This window comes from Trachypithecus francoisi, unplaced genomic scaffold, assembly GCF_009764315.1.
Source record: "Trachypithecus francoisi isolate TF-2019V2 unplaced genomic scaffold, Tfra_2.0 Lachesis_group8, whole genome shotgun sequence".
In the NCBI taxonomy this organism is placed as follows: Eukaryota; Metazoa; Chordata; class Mammalia; order Primates; family Cercopithecidae; genus Trachypithecus; species Trachypithecus francoisi.
The window spans coordinates 88,632,535-88,658,076 of record NW_022681473.1 but is presented as its reverse complement, the minus strand read 5'-3'; the positions used below and the strand labels follow the sequence as shown (position 1 = coordinate 88,658,076).

At 36.2% G+C, this 25,542-nt stretch overlaps 1 pseudogene; it reads left to right on the top strand.

Moving 5' to 3' along the window:
* The first annotated feature begins 21,000 nt into the window (after nucleotides 1-21,000).
* Nucleotides 21,001-22,737, top strand: LOC117079917 (annotated as a pseudogene).
* The last annotated feature ends 2,805 nt before the right edge of the window (nucleotides 22,738-25,542 follow it).

The following is a 25,542-nucleotide window of genomic DNA, read 5'->3' as shown; positions in this document are numbered from 1 at the left end:
TATTCTTATTGTCTCAGAATTAACCTCTTTAAATATTTAACAGTTTGTTCTTTTCAACAACAAGCAGAATTAAGTATAGATATAAAAAATGATAGCTTTAAAAATTTCCCAATTAGATTAAGTGGGATAAAATGTATAATGGTATACTATTCAGGATAAAATGTATAATACTCTCTTTCTGTGGTGTTGACACAGCCTATTGCTGGACGTGTATTAGTAGAAATGAGTAAGCAAATTTTGTTCACTTTTTAAGGAACAAAAATAAATTCAGTTTACATTGATCTGTAATCCAGAGGCTTTTTAAGTGTTAAACCTATTTCTATCTCTTATGGTATGCATTTAATAACAGCTAGGGCTTTAAACTCTTTGGTTAGAAATACCACCATAGTGAGAAAGTAGTAGGTGAGGCTATTATGAATTATGTTTGGAAGATTGATTTCCAAAGCAACACACATTGCATTAATGTAAGTCCTGTTATTCACTTCAAATGCATGTGGAGAGTGGCAGCATTATTTTTATATTACACAATCAAACCTAAATAACACTGGCCTTCTTGTTGTTGAATTTTTTTACCACCTAATAGATGTCATTGGAATATGAATGCTATAATTAAGCATGCAATGAATTGCTTAATCATGGAATAGGCTTTCACTGAAGTAATTTTCATTTATTTAGATAGAATTTTCAAATTCTGTCGACTTTGGTTCAAATCTCATAAGAGAGTGTAGATTTGTTCTTGAATTTTTAAATTTCCATTTGCTTTTGTACCCATTAAGCAAATACCTGCAATTTGTTCTCTTTAAAAAAGCTGTTTTTCTAGTGCTGCAAAGAAATTCCAAAATCATATGAACTGTTCCAGTAAAACTCAGATTTTTAGACTTTATTATTAATCTTCTCAGTTTAAGCTTATTGCTTTCAAAGTAAGCTACTGAATAAGAAGGCCTCTGTAGCGAGCAAACACACAAATCTGCTTCGGGTAATAGACAGTTTCTACAAAACAAATTCTTGATATTTTGTAAACTGAACATTCTCTTTCCATATTTTTGTATTTTTTTTTTACCATACCAAGAACTTTATTAGTCACATTTACTCTAAGTTAGTTGTGTCTATCCTATGATTAAAATTCCTAATCCTATTATACATGGTTGATGAGGTATTGAGGGATATTCTATTTAGTCAAAGTTTAGTAATGAAAATATAATAATTATTTATAACTATAATATAAAATGTATTTTAAAAGGCCCCAAAACAATTTGGACTTTTTTCACTTGCTGAAGGTAGACTATAGACAATTAAAAATCACAAACTTCTGGTGGACATTTCAGTCTTGCTTCAAAGACTAATTATTCTTAGCCTGATAATTATTTTTATGATAATTTAAGAACTTCTTTAGATCCAAAACATTCGCTATTCTTTTTTTTTTTTTTTTTTTTTTTTTTTTTTTTTTTTTTTTGAGACGGAGTCTCGCTCTATCGCCCGGGCTGGAGTGCAGTGGCCGGATCTCAGCTCACTGCAAGCTCCGCCTCCCGGGTTCACGCCATTCTCCTGCCTCAGCCTCCGGAGTAGCTGGGACTACAGGCGCCCGCCACATCGCCCGGCTAGTTTTTTGTATTTTTTTAGTAGAGACGGGGTTTAACCGTGTTCGCCAGGATGGTCTCGATCTCCTGACCTCGTGATCCGCCCGTCTCGGCCTCCCAAAGTGCTGGGATTACAGGCTTGAGCCACCGCGCCCGGCCACATTCGCTATTCTTTAGCTTACCTGGTGATTGTGTGTGAGAATTTTACAATGAGTGATCCTTGTCTTCTGCTCTTTGAGTATATATAAAGGTGATTCTCAGGGACAGTCATCATGCTACTGAATGGAAACTAGTTTTTAACTTGCATTTTTAAACAGAAATTAATAATCTGATTTTCTTTTCCTGAAACAGGGTTTTAAAACATCTTCCTTTCATTCATTACAGTGTATGTGGAGTAGGAAATACCTGGATTAAATATGTGCCATAGAAGAAACTACAGATCACTCAAGTTAAAAACGTAGGGCAGCAACCAGATGTAACCACTTTAATTCATAAGTTGAAGATACAGTCACCTTTTCAAGAACATATTTAAGGAAAGCAAACTCACTGTTAACTAAATATTCAATATATCATACATGTCTAATGAATATAGTTTGAGAAAGTCTATGACCAAAGCCTAAAAAATATTGCCATTTAAAAATAAGGATCCTGAAAATATATGGAATCCTGGAAGATTGTGAATGGAAACGAAAAAGACTACAGATAGACAAAGCAATCCTGAGCAAAAAGAACAAAGTTGGAGACATCACACTATCTGACATCAACATATACTACAATGCTATGGCAATGAAAACAGCATGGTGGTAGCATAAAAACAGATACACAGGCTGATGGAACAGAATTGAGAATCCCAAAATAAATCCACACATTTGCACCCAACTGGTTTTTGACAAAACTATCAAGAACACACTTTGGGAAAAGGAGAGTATTTTCAACAAATGATACCGGGAAAGCATTATCCACGTGTGGAAGAATGAAACTAGATGCCTATCTCTCTGCATATATAAAGAGCAACTCTAAGTACATTAAGATTTAAATGTAGGACTCAAAACTATAAAACTGCTACAAGAAAATATGGTGGAAATGTTTCATGAAATTGGCCTGGACAAAGTTTTTTGAGTAAGACTTCAAAAACACAGGCAACAAAATCAAATACAGACAAATCAGATTATATCAAATTAAAAATCTTCAGGCTGGGCACGGTGGCTCATGCCTGTAATACCAGCACTTTGGGAGGTCAAGGCGGGTGGATCATGAGGTCAAGAGATCGAGATAATCCTGACCAACATGGTGAAACCCATCTCTACTGAAAATACAAAAATTAGCTCAGTGTGGTGGCAGATGCCTGTAATCCCAGCTACTCAGGAGGCTGAGGCAGGAGAATCACTTGAACCCAGGAGGCAGAGTTTGCAGTGAGCAGAGAACGTGGACTGCACTCCAGCCTGGGTGACAGAACGAGACTGCGTCTCAAAAATATATACATAAGTAAAAATTAAAAAAAAATTCTTCAGCACAGCAAAGGAAACATCCTTTGTTTTCAATGATGAGACAGCACGCAGAACAGGAGAAAGTATTTGCAAATTATGCATCTGAAAAGGCGTTAATATCCAAAATACAGACAGGTCACAGTGACTCATACCAGTAATCCCAGCACTTTGGGAGGCCGAGGTGGATGGATCACCTGAGGTTAGGAGTTCCAGATCAGCCTGGCCAACATGGTGAAACCACGTCTGTACTAAACATACAAAAAAATTAGCCGGGTATGGTGGTGTGTGCCTGTAATCCCAGCTACTTGGGAGGCTGAGGCAAGAGACTCACTTGAACCTGGGAGGTGGAGGTTGCAGTGAGATGTGATGGTGCCACTGGATTCCAACCTGGGCAACAGAGCGGACTTGGTCTCAAAAAATATAAATAAATAAATAAATATCCAAAATACATAAAGAACTCAAACAACTCAAGAGTAAAAACAAGCAAATAACTGAATTAACAAATGGGCAAAATATGTGAATAGGCATTTTTCTCAAAAGAAGACAGAAACAGTCACCACAGATATATGTAAAAAATGTTCCCCATCACTAATCATCAGGGAAATGCAAATCAAAAGCACAATGAGATACCATCTTACCCATGTGACAATGACTATTATCAAAAGGACAAGAAATAACAAGTACGGGTGAGGATGTGGAGAAAGGGGAATTCATACACACTGTTGGTGGGAATGTAAATTAGTACAGCCGTTATAGAAAACAGAATCTAAGAGAATCTAAGATCCTCACAAAATTAAAAATAGAACTATCATATGATCCAGCAATCCCATTACTAGGTATACATTCAAAGGAAATAAAATCAGTCATGTTGAGATATCTGTATGCCTACATTTGTTGCAGCACTAATCAAAGCCAAATTTGGAATCTGCCTAAATGCCCTTCTACAAATGAATGGATAACAAATGCGGTATTATATAATATATACATGCACTGAAACATCACACTGTCTCCTGTACATAAATATGCTATCATGTTGTAATAAATGGCAGTATCTCCTGTTTTATGTGTGTGTGTGTATATATATATAACATATATTCATACATTCACATACATATATACACAAACACACAATAGAATACTATTCAGCCATAAAACAGAATGAAATTATGTCATTTATGGCAACATGAATGAATCTGGGGAATATTATGTTAAGTGAAATAAGCCAGGCACAGAAATACAAACACCTCATCATCAAAGGTCTTGGTTTTTAGCTTTATTTGACCAATAAAAATTGTATATATTCAAGGTGTAAAATGTGATGATTCGATATACGCATGCATTGTGTAATGATTACCACGGTCGAATTAACACAACCACACTGCTTATACTACCATTGTGTATGTGTGTCTGTGTCTTTGGGGAAGATTCTTAACATATGCTATCTTACCAATTTCAAATAAACAATACAATACTATTAACTATAGTCATCATGCTTATATTAGATCACCAGAATTTATTCATCTTATTTTTTTTTTTTTCTTTTTGAGACAGAGTCTCGCTCTGTCACTCAGGCTGGAGTGCAGTGGCACGACCTCAGCTCACTGCAAGTTCCGCCTCCCTGGCTCAAACAATCCTCCCTGCCTCAGCCTCCCGAGTAGCTGGTATTACAGGCACCCACGACCATGCCCAACTAATTTTTGTATTTTTTAGTAGACACAGGTTTTCGCCATGTTGCCCAGGCTGGTCTTGAACTCCTGACCTCAGGTAATCTGCCCACCTCGGCCTCCCAAAGTGATGGGATTACAGGCATGAGCCACCACACCTGGACTTTATTCGTCTTATAACTGAAAATGTGTATCATTTAACCAGCATCTCTATTCGCTCCTCCTGCTCAGCCCATGGTACTCTCTGATTCTATAATTCAACATTTTTAGATTCCACTGAAAAGTGAAATCATACAGTATTTATCACTGTGTCTGGTTTATTTCAGTTAATATAATGGTTTTTAGGCTAATGTATCATGGTGTTTTAGGCTTATGTTACCGTGTTGTAAAAAATGCCAATATCTCCTCCTGTTTTAAGGTTGGATGATACTCTGTTGTGTGTGGAATTACACAATCACATTCTAGCATCCAGCCTTTAATCTCTTCCTCCCTCACCCCTTCCCTTCCCTCCCCTACATCCCTCTTTTTGGCTCTTTTTCTTTTTCCCTCCCTCCCTCCCTCCCTCCCTCCCTCCCTCCCTTCCTTCCTTCCTTCCTTCCTTTCTTTCTTCTTCTCTCTCTCTCTCTTTCTCTTTCCCTCCCTCCCTCCCTCCCTCCCTTCCTTCCTTCCTTCTCTCTCTCTCTTTCTTCTTTTTATTTCTCTCCCTCTCTCTTTTTTTATTCTTAACATATAGGACCTCACTATGTTGCTCTGGCTGGTCCCAAACTCCTGGGCTCAAGAAATCTCCCTTATCACAGCCTCCTGAGCAGCTGGGACTACAAGCATGTGCCACCTGAGCCAGCTTATATATACCAACTTTTTTTGGACACAGGTTTTTTCTTATCTTGGCTTTTGTAAATAATGATGCAATGAACGTTTAATAAAGATATGTCTTTGAGATACTGATTTCATTTCCTTTGGTTGTATACTCAGAAGCAGGATTATTGGATCATACTGTAGTACTGTTTTCAAATTTTTGAGGAATCTCTACCTAGATGTTGGTCAGAGTTTTTGCTTTCATTTCGATATTTTAAAAATTATTCAAAATTTGGTAACCTCTGTGGGTTTGTAGACTGAAACATATTCTTAATCAAGTACAAACAGCTCCCAATACAATTAATTATATATAATATTGCTGTTATTTTTGGTTCTGTTTTTTCCATATTAATTCTTTTCTCAGTTTTTCTGCGTTCTAAGGCCTCTCCAACTTCTCCCTTCAAAAGAATTTTGTTAATTATTCATTGAATTTTATATATTTAGTGCAGTGAGATGAGACTTGTTTGTAGATTTTCTATTGGGCAGGTAGTAGTACTTTTTCAATTTTCTGTATATTTATGGATACCTTAGTAGAAAGTTGAAAGGAGGCATACTAGGTCCTGTTTAAGGTTTTGCTGCCTTTTTGACCAGGAAGATGTTATGAAGAATAATAATGCTCGTTCTTAGTTGAAATACTATAAGAAAGTGATGTCATGTAAGTGAGCAAACACAAAATATGTCCTCACTTTTCCTCTTGATTAGAGATAATTCACTGAGTACAACTGATGTTTGTATGTTGCAAGTTATTCCTACTTTAGTTTTCCTCCAAATATTTTTTTTCACTGCAGTAATAATAACTGCATTATCTCTATCTTTTCATCATTCTCTGTTGTAAATTTTCTTATGTTTGGGGACTGGGAAGAGGGAGTTGGTAACTGTTTTCTCAGTTAATTAGTGTAGTTAGGGAAATGTATTTTCTTACTTTAAAAATACTAGCTAGTATTTTAACCAGTCTTTTAGAAGGAAAATATTAATGAATGGCCATAATTTATTATTTTTGCCAGATTGGTTTGAGCCATATGGTAGATTGAGAACTAATGTTATGATTTTTCAGCATCCAAGAACAAAAAATTAAGCAAAACAAATAACTAAAAGTGTAAAATTTCAACAACAGAAAATGGATGTTGTAGGACAAATGGGGTTTTTATAACTTATATAGCTCATTAGAAAAAATCAAGTTTTGCCATAGAACTCTAGAGCAATTAAGAAATTGAGAAGATAGGATTTGAGGTACTGCTTTAACAGGAAGATCTTTTGGTAGTACCAAAAGATCTAGGTAGTACCATTCAGGACATAGGTACAATCTAGGTAGTACAATCTTCAGGACATAGGTACAATCTAGGTAGTACAATCTAGGTAGTACCATTCAGGACATAGGCATGGGCAAGGACTTCATGTCTAAAACACCAAAAGCAACGGCAGCAAAAGCAAAAATTGACACATGGGATCTAATTAAACTAAAGAGCTTTTGCACAGCAAAAGAAACTACCATCAGAGTGAACAGGCAACCTACAGAATGGGAGAAAATTTTTGCAACCTACTCATCTGACAAAGGGCTAATATCCAGAATCTACAAAGAACTCAAACAATATACAAGAAAAAAACAACCCCATCAAAAAGTGGGGAAAAGATATGAACAGACATTTCTCAAAAGAAGACATTCATACAGCCAACAGACACATGAAAAAATGCTCATCATCACTCGCCATCAGAGAAATGCAAATCAAAACCACAATGAGATACCATCTCACACCAGTTAGAATGGCAATCATTAAGAAGTCAGGAAACAACGGGTGTTGGAGAGGATGTGGAGAGATAGGAACACTTTTACACTGTTGGTGGGATTGTAAACTAGTTCAACCATTGTGGAAAACAGTATGGCAATTCCTCAAGGATCTAGAACTAGATGTACCATATGACCCAGCCATCCCACTACTGGGTATATACCCAAAGGATTATAAATTACTCTACTACAAAGACACATGCACACATATGTTTATTGCGGCACTATTCACAATAGCAAAGACTTGGAATCAACCCAAATGTCCAACTGTGACAGACTGGATTAAGAAAATGTGGCACATATACACCATGGAATACTATCCAGCCATCAAAAAGGATGAGTTTGCGTCCTTTGTAGGGACATGGATGCAGCTGGAAACCATCATTCTTAGCAAACTATCACAAGAACAGAAAACCAAACACCGCATGTTCTCACTCATAGGTGGGAACTGAACAATGAGATGACTGGGACTCGGGAAGGGGAACATCACACACTGGGGCCTATCATGGGGAGGGGGGAGGAGGGAGGGATTGCATTGGGGAGGTATACATGATATAAATGATGAATTGATGGGTGCTGACGAGTTGATGGGTGCAGCACACCAACATGGCATAAGTATACATATGTAACAAACCTGCACGTTATGCACATGTACCCTAGAACTTAAAGTATAATAAAAAAAAAAAAAAAAGAAAATCAATTTTAAGAAGCAATTTGACATTTAGATTCCCTCTTCCAAAATTTCTGGTGAGGTGATTGGTCATTCCTTATCCCAAGAAAAACAGAACATTGTGTTCTTGTGAGGCTGATACAGAGATCTCTGTACTTTCAGATACCAGATACACCTAAAAGCAGGAGTGATGCTGTTCTGAAAACAGGCTCAAGTGATGGATTGTATATTAACTATTCAGATACTTCTAATTCTCTCTAAGATTCTTCCTCTATCAACTATGAGAACACTGGTACCAGGATTATAGTCTCCAGGTACAATTAAATATATTCTACATATACAATCTATATATATTTTATATAATATGTAAAACTTATTTCTAAATTCATAATGAAAAAAAAATAACAGATTCCAAGTTAAAATGTTAAGTTTCTACCAGTTCACTCTGAGTGGTTTATGAACTGACAAGCTCTACACATGCCATAGAATTGCCAATAGGAAAATTAAAGAACAAAACAAAACAAAACAAAAGCTTTTAAAAAATAAAGTAAAATCGAGGTAACAATGACAGAGACAATAGAAGACATAATAGGATAACTAAAATCACCAAATAAGAAAATATATTAAGACATAACATAATTTAAAAAAGAAGAAAGCCAGTTGTGGTGGTGCATGTCTGTAGTACCAGCTACTTGAAAGGCTGAGGAGGGAGAATGCTGTTAGCCTAGGAGTTGGAGGTTGCAGTGCACTTGATCGTATTTATGATTAGCCACCACACTCCAGCCTGGGAAACATAGTCAGGCCCTGTATCTAGACTGAAAACGAATAAATAAAAATAAATTTAAAAAATGATCAACAATCACCCATCAAAAGAACAACACAGGACACAAAGAAATCTACAAATAGAAAAGTGAAAAAACAGCAACGAAAGCCTATCAACAAACAAAAATCAACAAACTTTCCAAGAAGAGCAAATGGTGAAGGCAATGGCTTTCAAGTAGAATTATACACAAGCTTTATGTCAATCAAAGGTAAGTATGAAATATAAAATTAGAACAGTATGTTCTCAGGAAAAAACAAACAAACAAAAAAACTACCTCCCTTTTTGTCTTACTCAGAGAGCTAGTTAAAGATGTAACTTGTAAACCCGTCAAGTAAAACAAGATATGGGAAATTACAGGAGATATAGAAAACATGGGGTCCAAAAAAGGGAAAAGATGTTGGTAGAAGGAATTCCAGGAAAACAGCAATGCAGGAATCACGAAACAAAACTAGTTGAAATTGGAGCAGAAGATGAGAGATCTACAGGTGCTATATCTTAAAAAATATAAATCAATAAAAAAGGAAAAAAGAGAAACAGAAATGTTGTAAGAAACAAGAGAAACAGAAATGCTGATTTCACCGCTTGAAAATGCTCAAAAAGGAAGTTGTGCTACACATAAAACTAACCAAAAGTGTAATCATTACTCAGAAAAAAGGAAATATATCATACAAGCTACAAATACTATTTTCTAATCTTAATGATCTTCAGGATATAAATGCATAGTATTCATTTAGAAAATATGTGGTGAATTTATATTTCAGTTATAAAGCAGAAAAAGTTCATGTGGGATGACATGTTGTTGTTTATTATAATCTTCCTGATTAAAAAATGATATCTATAATATATAAACTAGGAAAATCAATAACATACATATATCATTTAGAAATACATATTAATAATTGTTTTCAGAAGAAAAAAAGTAAAAACAAGAATTAAACATATGAGGATTGTGGCTTTAGTTGATTTTTTAAAATTTTAAATATTTTAGTGCTATTTGTTTTTCTTAAATGTGAACATGTATTAATTGTAAAGACAATTTTAAATACAAAATCTCTTTAAGTAGATTTAATTTGTGACACTACAGGTAAGAATCAGAAATTATCACATATCAATGATTAATAATGGAAAATTTGTGTAAGGGAAAACTTGTACAAATACATTAACACAAACATAAATGTACACATAGGTACACCATTTCTTTTTTTTTTTTTTTTTTGAGATGGAGTCTCGCTCCTGTAGTGCAAGCTTGAGTGCAGTGGCACAATCTCAGCTCACTGTAACTTCCACCTCCTGGGTTCAAGCAATTCTCCTTCTTCAGCCTCCCAAGTAGCCAGGATTACAGGTGTGTGCCACCACACCTGGCTAATTTTTTTTATTTTTAGTAGACATGGGGTTTCTCCATGTTGGCCAGGCTGGTCTCGAACTCCTGACCTCAGGTGATCCACCTGCCTCAGCCTCCCAAAGTGCTAGGATTACAGGCGTGAGCCACTGTGCCCGAACAAGGTACATCATTTCTTTATAAATATAAAATTCATTTTTTAATATAAATTTAAGGAAAGTAAGGAAACATAAACTGGTAACCTACAGGACAAAAATCTACTACCAAATATGCTTTGTTTTCTCAAAACCTTTTAAATAAATTTGAATTATTTGACATATTTACTTCACTCATTCTGTTAACTACACTCTCTCACTCATTGGTATTCAGTCCTTAGAGACATTTGAATATACAATGCTATGACTTCTACAGGTGTATTTTTTAAATAATTGTGCTTTATCTTCACATTTACTAGCTTATTTTCTGTATGATATTTTAGAAGTTATTGAAATGGCTTAAAATCAATATGCATCATAGTAAAATATTTAACTTAAAACTATAGAGAACTCTCAGTATTGGGGGAATCTGGGGTTAACTTAATTAACATTGTGAAGTTTAAAGAAGAGACTTTGGGATGCTACTGTTACTTTCTTTGAGCTTCTAAAAAAATAGGAAAAGAAGAATTCAAATTCTGAAAGCTGAAAATTTTTGCAATATGAATGCAATTAATTTTGCAATTAATACAATATTGTTGATTCTCTAGCATAGGCAATTTCAGTTAAGAGAAAATTTAAAAATAACTAAAAATGTGTATTATCAGTAATCTATTTTATTATATTTACCTCTACCAAGTATTTTATTACTAAAAATACCACCACCATTTTATATAGCTGTATTTATACAGTTGTATATATAATAAATACATGCCTATTTCCTCAAGTTTATAAAACATTATGTTATAAGCCTCCCTGATAGGTAAAGTCTAATTGATTTAACCATGGTCTGCTTGATAATTTTATATGTGGAAAAAAATGCTTATTTGCAGGATTTTTACAGCCTCAGGTAAAAGCCTCTCATATAAATATTTTGATCTAATGACCTCGTCAGTCATTGTTTTAAGATGTTTTTGTAACTTTTGGAGGCGCTTTCTAAAGGCACTGCCTGATAATTCAATTCAAGTAAATGTGTATTACTATATATCAGGAACAAACAATTTGAGAGCAACCATGCAGTGTCTTTCATTTTGCTATAGACATAAGTTTGCAATATACTTGCTTATTCATTAATGCAACCAGATCATTTCAGATTTACTGTGCTTCTACTCTATATGTGGCATCTTGGGAATTCTACATTTACATTAAATATGATGCCATCACTTCTTCTTATGATTTCACTATCAAATAGGAAGTGAGATACAAAATTATAATTGTGCCATATAGAATATATATGTTACAACCAAACATTGAGTATGAACCAAGTGCTCTGTAATTATCATACAGGATAGAAGAAAGAGTAAAAAATATGCTTTATGTTGTTAAAAAGGATTCATAGGAAAGGAGTTATTTTGATTCTTATATGACAGGTAAGTATCATCAGGTTACAATATAATGCATTTTTTATGTAATATGGTGCTAGGCCATGGCCTGATCGTCCTCTGAGAAGATTTCCTATTGCTTCTAAACCCTTATGTTATGATTTATTAGACACTTGGGTACTGTGAACATTTCAATATCCAGGACCTCATTTATTTTTCCAGTGATATGAAGAAAAAATGACTTTTTTAAAAAATGTAACACATTAACAACATGATCTCTTGGTGGGTAAGAGAGAAAGTATCCTGTGAAGAGATACGCATGCTCTCCTGATTCCTGTCCCACACGATTATGAACATGGATCAGCAGCACAGTTATGAGAGGAATGTAGGCCTCTGGGGAAGCCTGTATGCTCTATGATCTATTTTTTTCCTTTGCTCTAAAGTGTTGAAATATTTCTTTTGCCCAAGATAAACACACACCTGCTCACTTTAATGAAAAGAGGTTTATTTTACTTCTGCTGAATTAATAACTTTCAAGTCTACTAGGAATCCCCAAATTGACAAAATAATCCAGGCTATATGAATTAGCTACATGGTTTAAGGAATAAAATTAGAATCTAGGAAAGTAGAATGGTAAGGATAAGCCATACATATCCCCCACCCCACCTCCCGCCTTTTACTAGGATGTGTGGCATGGCAGATGTATTTTCCAAGATGATCTCAACAAGATCTCCCATATCAAATGCTGTGTGTAAAACATGGTGTTAAAGTGGGATCTATATTTCCTGTGTTTCCTACTCGTGATTTTGAGTGGATCTGTGATTAAGTAAGACTTGATGCTGTCTGATTTCTGAGGTTGAGTGATAAAGGTGATATAACCTTCTCTGATCCTTTTGAAATGCTTGCTCTTGAACCTTATGAATCTGCTATGAAGAACCAGAGAGAACACAAAGTGAGGTCACCTATAGGATGGAAACTGGAAGACAGCCAGAATCGACCTCCGAATGTACACAAGCCATCAGTCATGTGATGCCTAAGATAGCAGCCACTAGGCATATATGACTATTTAAATTTAAGTTTAATTGAAAATAAAGTAATGTGGTGCTAGTCACATGTTCAATAGCCTTATGTAGCTAGGATTACTAAATTGAGCCATGCAGATAGAGAATATTTCTGTCATCATAGAAAGTTTTACTGGAAAGCACTGCTTCAGATGTTTCTAGTCCCAGCCATGGAGTCCCTTCATGCCTTCAATACTCCCAGCTGAATCCCCAGATATCATGGGATGAGAAAAGTTACCTCTAATGTGCCCTTTCCAACTCCTAATCTATAGAATTTATGAGTATAATAAATGGATGTTTTAGAGGCATTAATTCTGGGGTGGTTTTATGCAGTATTAGGTTACTCAAACAGATTTTGGAAATTGGAAGTGGGATGTTGCCATAACAACCACCTAAAACATGAGACACTGAGTTTGACATCAAGTTATATATCGAAACTGAAAGGGCATTTGAAAGACTTTTAATAAAAACTTATAGTTTTCTAAAGAACTATAGAACCTAAGGAACCTCAAGCAGGTCATGATTAAGTGGTCAAAGAAAGTGGGGGAATATTGTTGCAAACTAGAGTAAAAGGGACACTTTTAGTGGCAGAAAGTTTGGTAATAATGTCACCTCCAGTAATGTGGAAAGTAGGAACAACAATTAATGAACCTGATGACCTAGAGGAGACTTCCAGTTAGAATATTAAAAGTGCCATCTTGCTTCTTCTACTCTTGTAGTTGCCTATGATAAAATACTGTAGGATAGATATAAGCTAAAAACAGAACAGTTAAGTATAAAGGAGCCAAATCTTGTTGGGTTTGAAAATAAAACTCATTGTTATTTCCAGCCTCTACAGTCAGCAGGAAATTCTCAAAATAAGAAAATATCTCAGAGCAGAGATCAAGCCCATGCACTTTTAGGAAAACATGATCTAAAGATGAAGCCAAGGGCATGACTGTGAAACTCTTTGTTAAGGCTTCAGAAAGATCGAAGGCTGTGCCTCATAGACCTTACACATAAAAGGTCCTCTTAAAAGCTTAGGAGCATGCCTTACAGATATTCTCCTTAAACAACAGGGCTTCTTAGAATCTCAAGGGTTTTCAGCTACAGCTTCACAGCAAGTGTGGTGTTGAGGAAGTCCTGTCTTGCAGAGATCTATGGTTATTATCTTTTTTCCTAATGCAGTGAAGATTCATAAAGGAACCACAAGCTTTCTTTTTAAAGAAAACTGTACTGATAGAAGCATGATCAGCTTGGATTAAAAGAGACAGAGACAGTACAAAGTGAAAAGAGACCTGTGGATGCCAAATTTCTTATGAGTAGATTGAAAAGGCAACTTCTTCGTAGTTGTATTAAATAATAGGATGTTTCAAAAGGTAGAACCAATAATGTAAAAAGCAGAAGTAAGAAAGAATCATTCACAGGCCCTGAGTCAAGAAATTGGAAAAACGTATGTGTATGACTCACTTCAGAACTTCAATAGGTCAGAGAATGCTCCATGCCTCTGGTTTCTGTCCTTTTGAATGTCAGTGCATAATGGGTATGTAGGGAGCAGATAACTTATCTCTTTAATCCTGGGGTCATAGTGTCAAGAGGAAGTGTTTTTGAGCAGTTATACCAGAGAACACACTGAAGGAGTCTTATTTATACCCGGACTTGATAAAAATGACAAAGTTCTGAAACTCAACCCTGAGACAAGTACTTTAACAGAATGAGACTTTTGGGGGAATACGGTAGTCTTCCCTTATCCATGAGAGATACATTCCAAGCCCCTAGTGGATACTTGAAACCACAGATGTTACCAAATACTGTGCATATTATGTTTAGTTCTAGATATGCATACTTATAATAAAATGTAATGTATACATTGGGCACAGTATGAGATTAACAATAACTAATGATAAAAAAAGAGCAATTATAATAATAAATTGTAATCAAAGTGATGTGAATGTGGTTTCTCTCTGTCTGTCTCTCTGTCTGTCTCTCTCTCTCTCTCTCTCAAAATATCTTATAATACTATACTCACCTATATTCTAACCACAGTGGACCACGGATAAATGATACCTTAGAAAGTGAGACCATGGCTGAATAAGGAGGACTTGTGCATTGTCATTGGATTAGTGTATTTAGTATGTAAGAGGAATATAAATAATATGTTACTAGAATAAGTACTTGACCAGTTATAACACATGGACTCAATATTTTCTGTCATTCCTCTTTCCTCTCCCCTGGAAGATGGGCTCTACAAGTATTGGGCCAGTGGGAAACAGAGTGATACACTGCCATTTTCTGGATCTAGGCTTTAAGAAACTGGCAATCTCCATTTACTGTATCTTCATATGTTTGTCCTTTGAGTCTAGCCACCCTGTTGTTAGGAGAGGCTGTGTATATATGTTCTCGCTGATGGCCCCAGGTGAGGTCCCAGCTGATAATCAATCTTGACCTCCAGAACCTGAGAAAGGCTTGAGATCAACTCACACCTCCAGTCTCCAAACCACCTCTTATGACACTATTTTGAGCAGGAGGTATGATGCATTCACTGAACTCTACCTGAACTGCATATTGTTTAGCAATTTATGATTATTGTTGTTTACAGCAGTAAGTTTGGGAGAGTTGTTGTACAGCAATAAATAACTGAAATCTACCATATAGAGCTCTAAGGAGCTCAGTGATGCCAACATTATGCGTTAAATGCTCAAAATTCTTTTGGTGGGATAAAGCAGTATGTAAGGTGAGTCAAATGTGATTTCCATTAAATAAAAAAGGGAAGTAAAAGATAATGATATAAAATATCCTAAAGTTTGTGCTTACCTATGAGAGAAATTAGAGGAGGAAAGCCATCTACTGAAGAGAAGATGCATTTTTTTTTCCCCAACAAGGAACAGAAAAGACAGAACTGATCTGGCAGAGGATTTCAGTATTCCAGAAATATTTTGTTCCATTTAGTTGTAAAGGAAAATAACCCACCTTTAACAGAAATTAGAAGGAAGAAAGACAATTGCTCCTACAGAGATTAAAAAATTGTCTACTACATTTTCAGAGAGGTAAGACTAGGTTCATCTTCAGAAGTGAAAACTATATCCAACTCTTCTCCTACAGGGAGTATCTGTAGGACCTTCCATAGCCAAGCAGCTAGTTAGACTGATAATAATTTAATAGTCTACTTGCAAAAGTAGTGAGCCAACTCTAGTAGTTGCTCTATTGGAATTCAACAGAACTCCTTGATATATTGATAATCACAATGTGACAAAACAGAATAGAGGACATACAAAACTCTTAAGGCATAATGGTGTCCAGGAACTGGTTTTTTTTTTTTTTTTTTTATTTATTTAATCCAATTGACATTTCCCCCAATCTCCTTATACTTTAAGACATCAACACATTATACATAAAGCATTTAGGATGATTTCCCAACACATCTCATGATCAAATATATCTTGAGATGGGTTGAGGTTGACTGAGAACACTCATGAGATAACTCAGTTAACACGAGCATGCCCACCCTCCATATCAGTTGTTTTATTTTTTACTAATACAATAATCATCTAGGAGTTACTAACCAAATGTCTTGCACTTTTGTGCCCCATATCAGGCTTCTCTTGAAATCTTCAGAAACAATAAGAGAATTGAGTGTTGATGTAATTAATAATAGAAAAAGAGGGAGGCTGAGGCAGGAGAATTGTTTGAACCCGGGGGGACAGAGGCTGCAGTGGGCCAAGGTCGTGCCACTGCACTCCAGTCTGGGTGACAGAGTGAGACTCCATATCAGAAAAAAAAAAAAAAAAGAAAGAAAAAAGAACATGCTCTGAAAGTGCAGTCTGGTGTCTGGAGTATGTAGATAGTTTAATCTCACACTTCCATGATAGCAACATGGTGAAGAAAAGTATTATTCAAAATAAAAGCGAAAATATTTTATCTTTTAGACAAAATAAGAAAATTTCAAGAGAATGTAAGAAAGTGTCACATTTCCGCTTATACTGTAATTCATGGAGGTCTCACAAAAATATTTGCACTTCAATTATTTATATCTGATTCTCCCTCCATTTTAACTGTGGATCCTAATCTTTTTTCAGACTCAACATATTTAAACTGTCACTCCTGAGTTACTTTAATTCCTTGCCTCTCCTTTTGCCACTTGACCATCTGTTCTTGGAAAGGACCTCAGTCTGAAAGAAAATGGGATGCAAGATCCAGAGGAAATGACTAGTCTCAGAAAGGAGAGAGCCAAGGTCTTCCTTTTAACTATATGAAAGGAAAGAAGGAACAGTGTGAAAACAACATCCACCCTGTGAATTCCAGGGAGGAAAGACATAATAAGAATAAATCAGTAAATATATAGAATGCCAGATGATTACTATGAAGGAAAACAAAGCAGGGTAAGAGGAATGAAGAGTGATGGGGCTGAGTATGTACAGTAGTCATTGTTACTGTATGTAAGCAGTCAGGAAAAGTTTCTCTGAGAAGGTGACCTAACAGAGAGATCTGAAGAGATTTACAAACGTAGCTACGTGAAACAAGTGCATTTTAAGTAGAGGGTCTAAGGCAGGAGCAGGCTCATGTTTTGTCAAATCAGCATCACTCAACATCTGGCACTTAGTGATAGGTGCATAATGAATACGTTTTGAAGAGATGAGTAATTAGAATCCTTCTAAGATTAACAAAATACCTACTCATAGAAATGTCTTGTATTTCCAGTTTAAAAATGTATCTAAATTATTTCTGTAGTTTATATATCCTATAATTTTTCAGCAAATGTTTACTCTCAGTTTTAGATCTCATTTTATCTTCAAGTTTTATCTTTTGAGTTTTACCTACATCCTCAACTCTAAGAAAACATCCAAATAGGGCCCAAGCATATTGCTATAGTCAAGCATTATATATTTACTATCTAAATGTTTAAAGTTAGGTTTATAGTAGTTAATTACATTGACGTGTCCCTTTGAAAGCTATCTTTGCCCAGGAAACATTGGTCCATAGTTAATTGAGTCATTTTAAGGAAGCCCTCATGGTGCATTTGATACAAAGTCAGAGGATATGTGTGAATTTAGTTAAACCTATCCAGAGTGACAGCAAATGTCACATAATGTCACTTCTACCACAACAAATTCTGTGTCATTTGGATGGAAGTGCCCTAATGAGGGGAATAAAGCCACTCTTGCAGTCTTAGGAAAATGGAGTTGCTATATATTCATATCTACTTCTCTATCCTCACTTAGTTCATACTGCTAATCATGGTTAGTTTTAAATGCAGCCCTATTTAATACATCACAAAAAAAACCTGAATAATATGAACCCTAGCCCTACATTATTTTCTTATCTTTTCCTTTACTCAGTCACATACATTCTTCATCTTCATCGTGCTGATTGTAGTTCCCAGATTTATGAGGCCATTGCATGCCTCTGTGCTTATGGGTTTTTTGCACACACTCTACTGTAAAGAGCCCCTCTCCGTTATAATTAATTTTGTAAGACTGCATTGAATGTTAATTTCTTTTTTTTTTTTTTTTTTTTTTTTTTTGAGACGGAGTCTTGCTCTGTCGCCGGGGCTGGAGTGCAGTGGCCGGATCTCAGCTCACTGCAAGCTCCGCCTCCCGGGTTCACGCCATTCTCCTGCCTCAGCCTCCCGAGTAGCTGGGACTACAGACGCCCGCCACCTCGCCCGGCTAGTTTTTTGTATTTTTTAGTAGAGACGGGGTTTCACAGTGTTCGCCAGGATGGTCTCGATCTCCTGACCTCGTGATCCGCCCGTCTCGGCCTCCCAAAGTGCTGGGATTACAGGCTTGAGCCACCGCGCCTGGCCTGAATGTTAATTTCAAAGCTCTATTGCCCAATATAAAGTTGACTACTTTTTGTTTTGTACCTTTATAGCACCAAATACTCACTTCTAGTATTGACCCTATGTAATAATATTTTGTTGCAGATTATTATTTCTTCAGTTCACCCTTTTTATCTGTCTCTCCCTGCTGGACTAGGACCCTGTGAGAGGTAGGCCTTCATCTTATTATCTTCAAACCCTTAGCACTAACGGAGTATCTGAAGAATGGTGGACATTTATGAATATTTTTGGTGAATATTTTGATCAATGAAGTCAGACACTTAACAATAGTTATCAATACTGAGGAGCTATAAAATAAATTCTAATTTTCACAAAACTCACCAAGGTATATAATACAAACTCTGCTTTACAATGAGAAAATAAGTCTTACTGATTCGTTGATTTAATCCATATCAGAATTAGTAACCTCTTTTCCATTACAATTGGTCCTTTAGAAACACATCTATGACTAGGCATGGTGACGCATGCCTATAATCCCAGAACTTTGGGAGGCCGAGGTGAGCAGATCACCTAGGGTCAGGAGTTCAAGACCAGCCTGACCAACATGGTGAAACCCCATCTCTACTAAAAAAAAAATGCAAAAATTAGCAGGGCACGGCGATGCATGCCTGTAATCCCAGCTACTCGGGAGGCTGAGGCAGGAGGATCGCTTGAACCCAGGAGGCAGAAGTTGCAGTGAGCTGAGATCGCACCATTGTACTATAGCCTGGGCAACAAGAGCAAAAACTCCATCTCAAAAAAAAAAAAAAAAGAAAGAAACACACCTACAAACAACCCCAATATTTCAACAGCTACACCTGTGGATAAATCCTCTCTCACATTTCCTCCAACTCTTTATTTCACTCTTCAATTTCTTCTCTTTCTGTGCTAACACCCTTTTGTTTTAATCTCCTCTCCTTGATTATTTCAAAGTCTCAGATTTCAGCAATGTATTACTAATGCTTCAGTCTTGGCATCACTTTCTGGTTCAATATTCCAACAGCTGTCTCCTATTTCTAATCGTCTGCTCTCTTGCACAGGGCTGAGTCTTGCAGGCAGTCTGGACATCATGTTACAACAGCATACTGATAATACCCTTCTTATTTGGTAATGTTCAAGAAAACCATACTTACTTTTCTATGGCAATCGATCTTTCATGACTTTTATCAGTTATTTTTTTCATTTCCTGCACTTCAGTTAAAATCTTACTCCTTAGGAAAAAAAAGTAATATGCGTTTATATGTTATTACCTAATACATTTGTAATATTACAGTAAAGATGATTTATTTGATTGCATCTTCTAGATACTATCTGTTATCCTATATTTTAATGTCTCTTGATTATTTTGTGATGTATTACTCTATCTCAAGTTCAATTTTTCTTGATTCCAAAGTCATTTTAGAATATTATATTGCCATTGCTTTTTGTCACACTAAGTCAAATTAAGGAATCTTCAATATATGGATCTCTACTTGAAAGAGTCTCATAGCAAAGTTTCCAAAATGTGTTCTCAGTGATATAAAACTCTATTTCTAAAGCAATATCTAAGTGCCTATGTTTTGTACCACAAATTTTATAGGATATTGATAACAACTCAAGTGCAATAACTCTAACAAGAACTATCTTGTTTTTAAGCAAAACAACATATATTTTTAAGCATACAGATATATAAAACTGCAGATATGTTTCAGTTGCATATAAGTCACTCACGGTATAAGTGGCTGTGGGTCACCCAGATACAAATTAAATTATGTGCTTTAAAACTATTGGAACAAAGGGCACCGCCATCTTTTCTCCCCCAGCCGGCTGAACAGAATGCCACTGCGCTGTGTTGGCCTTGGCTGGGCACCCGACTTTTAAAGCTTACGTGGTTAGCCCAGCGCTGTTGAGTGTCCCTTGCAACGAAGAGAGAAAGGCACTGAGGTGGTCAAGAGTGATTTCCACAGCCATTATGGCAGCTTCTGTCAGAAACGCTGCGGTGGACGCAGCCGTGTGACCTCGCAGAGCAGCGACCGCAGTCGATCCCTGGCGAGCTCCATGGCCCTCGCCTGACTCCATCACTCCATCGTCGTCGCCGCTCAGCGTTCTGTAGGCCGCGCAGGAGCGCGTCTGAATAGGAAGCGGTTTCATACATGGATGCGGCGTTTTGTCGCTGCCAGGAGTGTTTGGAGAGGTTCCAGCACAGCCCTCAATTCCTGGCTCCCAGAAGCAAGAGAACTCAAGTGAAGGAATGAAGGAAGAAGAAGGAGGTTGCTGGCCTTGGATATCATCATTTCTGGGGACAACTTTACCTGGACACTAATATTTCTGACTAGGAAAACTTCATGGCAAATGCAGAAGAGACAAAGATGTATCCTCCATGTTATCCACTATTTTCTGAGCACAGAAGAAAATGATCAAGACCCAGGAATAACTGACCCTGGAGAAGAAAATGATCAAGACCCAGGAATAACTGACCCTGGAGGATGTGGCTGTGGAATTCATCTGGGAGGAGTGGCAGCTCCTGAACACTGCTCAGAGGGACCTGTACCAGGATGTGATGGTGGAGAACTATAACCACTTAGTATCACTGGGGTATCAAACTAGCAAATCAGATGCACTCTCCAGGTTGGCACATGGACGAGAACCATGGATAACAGATGCTAAAATCCAAAATAAAAATTGTCCAGGAATCAGGAAAGTTGACAGTCATCTGCAAGAGCGCTCTCCAAACCAATGATTTCTGAAGAGCGTGAAGCAATGCAGTGGAAAGAATGCATTTAGAAATATTGTACATCTCAGCAAGACACATTTTCCTCTAGCGCAAAATCGTAATACATTTGACATGTGCAGAAAAAAATTGAAATCAAGATTAAGTTTAATCAACCAGAAAATATGGAATAAATAACCTTGAGTTTATTGGAGGTGAGAAAATCCTTCTACATGGTAAGTATGAACGTACAGATACCAAAACTAGATTTTCTGAAAATGCAAAATGGATCCATTCTAAATTCCAAGTCTTTAAGCATCAGAGGACTCAGAAAATTGAGAAACTCCATGCATTCATTGAATGTGAGCAAACCTTCCTCTGAAGTCTCAGCTCATTTACTAAGAGAACATTCATATAGAAGAGAATCCTGGAAGTGGTCAATGTGAGAAATTGTCCAGAAGTGTCCTGTTCACTAAGCTTCTGAAAACTAATACAAGAGACAAAATTTGTATACCCAATGAATATAGAAAAGGCTCTGCTGTGAAGTGTATTCTCATTGCACATCAATAAACTTACACAGAAGAAAAATCCTATATGTGCAGTGAGTGTGGAAAGGCCTTTACAATGAGGTGCTATCTAATTGCTCATTGGCAAACTTGTAGTGGAAAGAAACCTTATGTGTGCAATGAATGTGGAAAAGGTTTCACTGTGAAGATCAATCTCATTGTATATGGGTGAATTCATACAGAGGAGAAACCCTATATATGCAGTGAATGTAGAAAAGGCTTCACCATGAAGCACTACCTTGTTGTACATCAGCAAACCCATACTGGAGAGAGACCCCATATATACAGTGAATGTGGAAAAGACTTTACCGTGAAGAGCAATCTCATTGTACATCAGCATACAGGAGAAAAATCTTGTATATGCAGCAAATGTGGAAAAGGCTTCACTGTCAAATGCACTCTCATTATACATCAGTGAACTCACACAGGAGAGCAATCTTATATATGCAGTTAATGTGGTAAAGGTTTCACCACAGAGTACACTCTTATTATATACCACCGAACTCATACAGGAGAAAATCCGATGAATGCAATGAATGTGGTAAAGCCTTCACCTAGAAAATATGGCTCATAGAACATGAGAGATGTCATACGGGAAAGATTCCCTTTGCATGGACTGAGTGTGGAAAGTCCTATTCACACAAATACAGTCTCATTATCCACTGATAATTCACACAGGAGAGAAACCTTATGAGTGCAACGAATATGGAAAAGGCTTCACCACCAAGTACTCAATGTACATCAAACAATACATACAGGAGAGAGACCCTATGGATGCAGTGATTGTGAGAAAGCCTTCTTCTACTCATCAAACCTTGTCAAACATAAGAAGATGCACACAAGAGAAATGGGCAGAATCAGTCAAGTTTAAAATTCCTGTAATGGAGAGTCACAGCTCCTTCCTTACAAGTGAACTTATGCAGAATGAAAACCCTACTCGTGCAGTGACTATGGAAATGCCTTTTGTGGCAACACAGACATCATTAAACATCAGTGTATTTCTAGCAAATCAGAACACAAACATGGTGCTGCCTGTTGTCAGATGTGTGCCCTCAGGAGGTAAAATAATTTGCCCTAGAGATAAACTTGATGAATACAGTAAATAAGGTAGTGCCTTTAGTGGTCTTTTACCTCACATTTTCTGTCAATGAAAACATGTTAAATAAACTATAATATATTCATGTGGGAAAAAAAAAAAAACCATTGAAGTCTAAGAAGTAAGTCAATTGCAGACTCAAGTGTCAGTTGTTCTTAATGAATCCGAATAACAGAGGAAGGGCCCAGTTAGCATCCTTATGAAACTAGTAGTCCAATAAATTGTCAGGCAGGGCAGAGCAGTCAGGTACAAGGGCAACTGTGTTCTTAGCATTTAGGAGAAGTCTCAGAAAAGATATTTTGTGACAGATACACACTTGGAAAAGCGTGCTTGCTTTTCCATTTAGCTGTACTATACATAGTTGGCTTTTTTTGTTGTTGTTGCTGTCGTTGTTAAAGGCAGCCCTTTTCTAGTCTCTGACTAGTTTGTCATAGACAGAATTATCTGACAAGGACATTTACTCTGAATGGGCTGAAAAACCTAGATAAGGACTTTGAAGCCCTAATTATTCTGAGCTAGTCCTCTATCCTCTGGAGCCTTGCTAACAGATATTGTAAACCATTAAATGGTAGATGAGAGTGTGTGTGTGACCATGTGTTGTGTGTATCGTGTGTGTTTTCCTTTGTCCTTATTTTCTACAGGGGTCTTGATTATAAGAATTTAGAGGTTTTTGCTTTAATCAAACAACATTTTATAGATATCCTTGACAATTTTTTTCAGAAAAACAAATTTTTACCAACTTTTAATACACATATGGTTTATGTAGAGCGTGCATTATGAAGAAAATCAGAACTTTTTTGACGCTGTACCGAAAAGTTAATGATTCACTCAGTACTTTCCAATTAGTTATTTTAAATTATGGAGACAGAATTTATGAGTATAAAATGAATTTTCAGATTTTTGAATAAAATATTTCTTGAAAAATTATTATAGTGAGTAAACATTTATCACTGTAAACATAATTTTAGGTATTAAAGAAAAATATAAAAGCAGAACTCTGTCAGTTTGTAAAGAAACAAATAGTTCCCAGTTCATCAGTTTATTTCTTACTACTGTTCTCTGTGAAGTGATATATCAATGGAATCATTTTACAGAAGCAAACTACTCAAAAACAACTACGTGCTGAGGTTTCATATTTTGCAAATAAAAAGTAATTTATGAATCAACTCATTTTTATGGAAAGTCTATTTTTTTGCCAAGTATTTTCCACGGGCATACACAAGATTGACATGGTCACTGCTCTCATGGAAACCCAGATAATTAAATGAGATGTAAAGAGTACTATTACGGAGTTTTTCATAATGCCCCCAAACAAGTACTGAACTTTTCCTATAGCATTACAATAAGATTCTCAGGAAAACAGTTTTGTTATATTTTATTTTTATTATGTTTGGTTATTACTGCTTTATTAGGTTTGGTTATTATTTTATCCCAATCCCATCTCAGTATATAATAAATAAAAGTAATAGCAGCAAAAGAATAAATGATATAGAAGAAGTGAAAGGCAATACGAATGTTCTAGATAGAGAACAGTGTAGAAAAAATAGAACAAAAATGGATATTCAAAACACTATAAGTAGTAATAAATGATGGCAACTTATCATGAGAAGCAAAGTGTGAGGTTGTGATTACCTCATAGTAGGTACTCACTGAAGATGTGCTGCTGTCCTTCAAGTCCTGGTGATGTAGGCTGAGGAGTTAAAAACATGAGTTTTGAGACAAAAATAAGTCAGACTCTCAAAGATATTCCAAACCATATGTCTTAGTCAAAATAGATTGTACTGAAGTAACATATAAAACCCCAATTCTTAAAAGATTAGCACACTAAAAATGTACCTCTCACATACACCTGTCCGCCACGTACCTCAGAGTGCCCTTCCTTCTTATACCTATGCCATCTGGAATACAGGGCTTCAAGGTGGCCACAGAAGAGAAAGGAAGCTGGATGGTTGTGAGGTGTTTAAGTAGCCAAGCCTTGAAGTGGCTTGCCTTAGTTTCATGGCTTCTGTCCACCTTCTAGTCGTCAATACAATATTACTTCACTTGCTCCACATATTATTGCAAGAGAGGACTGCGAATGTATTCTCTATGCCCCCCAAATGTGGTGTGAACACCAAGCATTGTCTGCACCAAACCATGTTAGGTCTAAATGTTGCTATTAAAAAAGTTGATGAATTATGTGCATTTATAATGAGACTAGCATGGTGAGGAACGGAAAATGCAGTCTAAACACTAGAGAAACTCTTTTTGATATGATCCTCCAAATAAAGAGTTTAGTCACCCCATTTAGGAGTCTCTTGCTATAGGATAATTTAGTAAAAGCATTTATAAGTAATTTTTAGAATAATTAAAGTGATGTGAAGATGTTTATATGAGGACTAATGAAAAGTTTGAAATGATCAAATTAACAGAAGTATTAACTTGAAAATCTTTCTGGTACTAATAATTTCTTAGAACAGTTTTCAAAGAAGAAATGGGCATTATTTCAATAAGCATAAATGATATATTTTACAAATCAGCCTCAGTATTTCATAGTAAAACTGTTTATTCTTCTTAGTTTTACCTTTGTACATTTCTTTTTCAAAAGATACTATAAAGTTTTCTACAGGAAGCAAATTAATT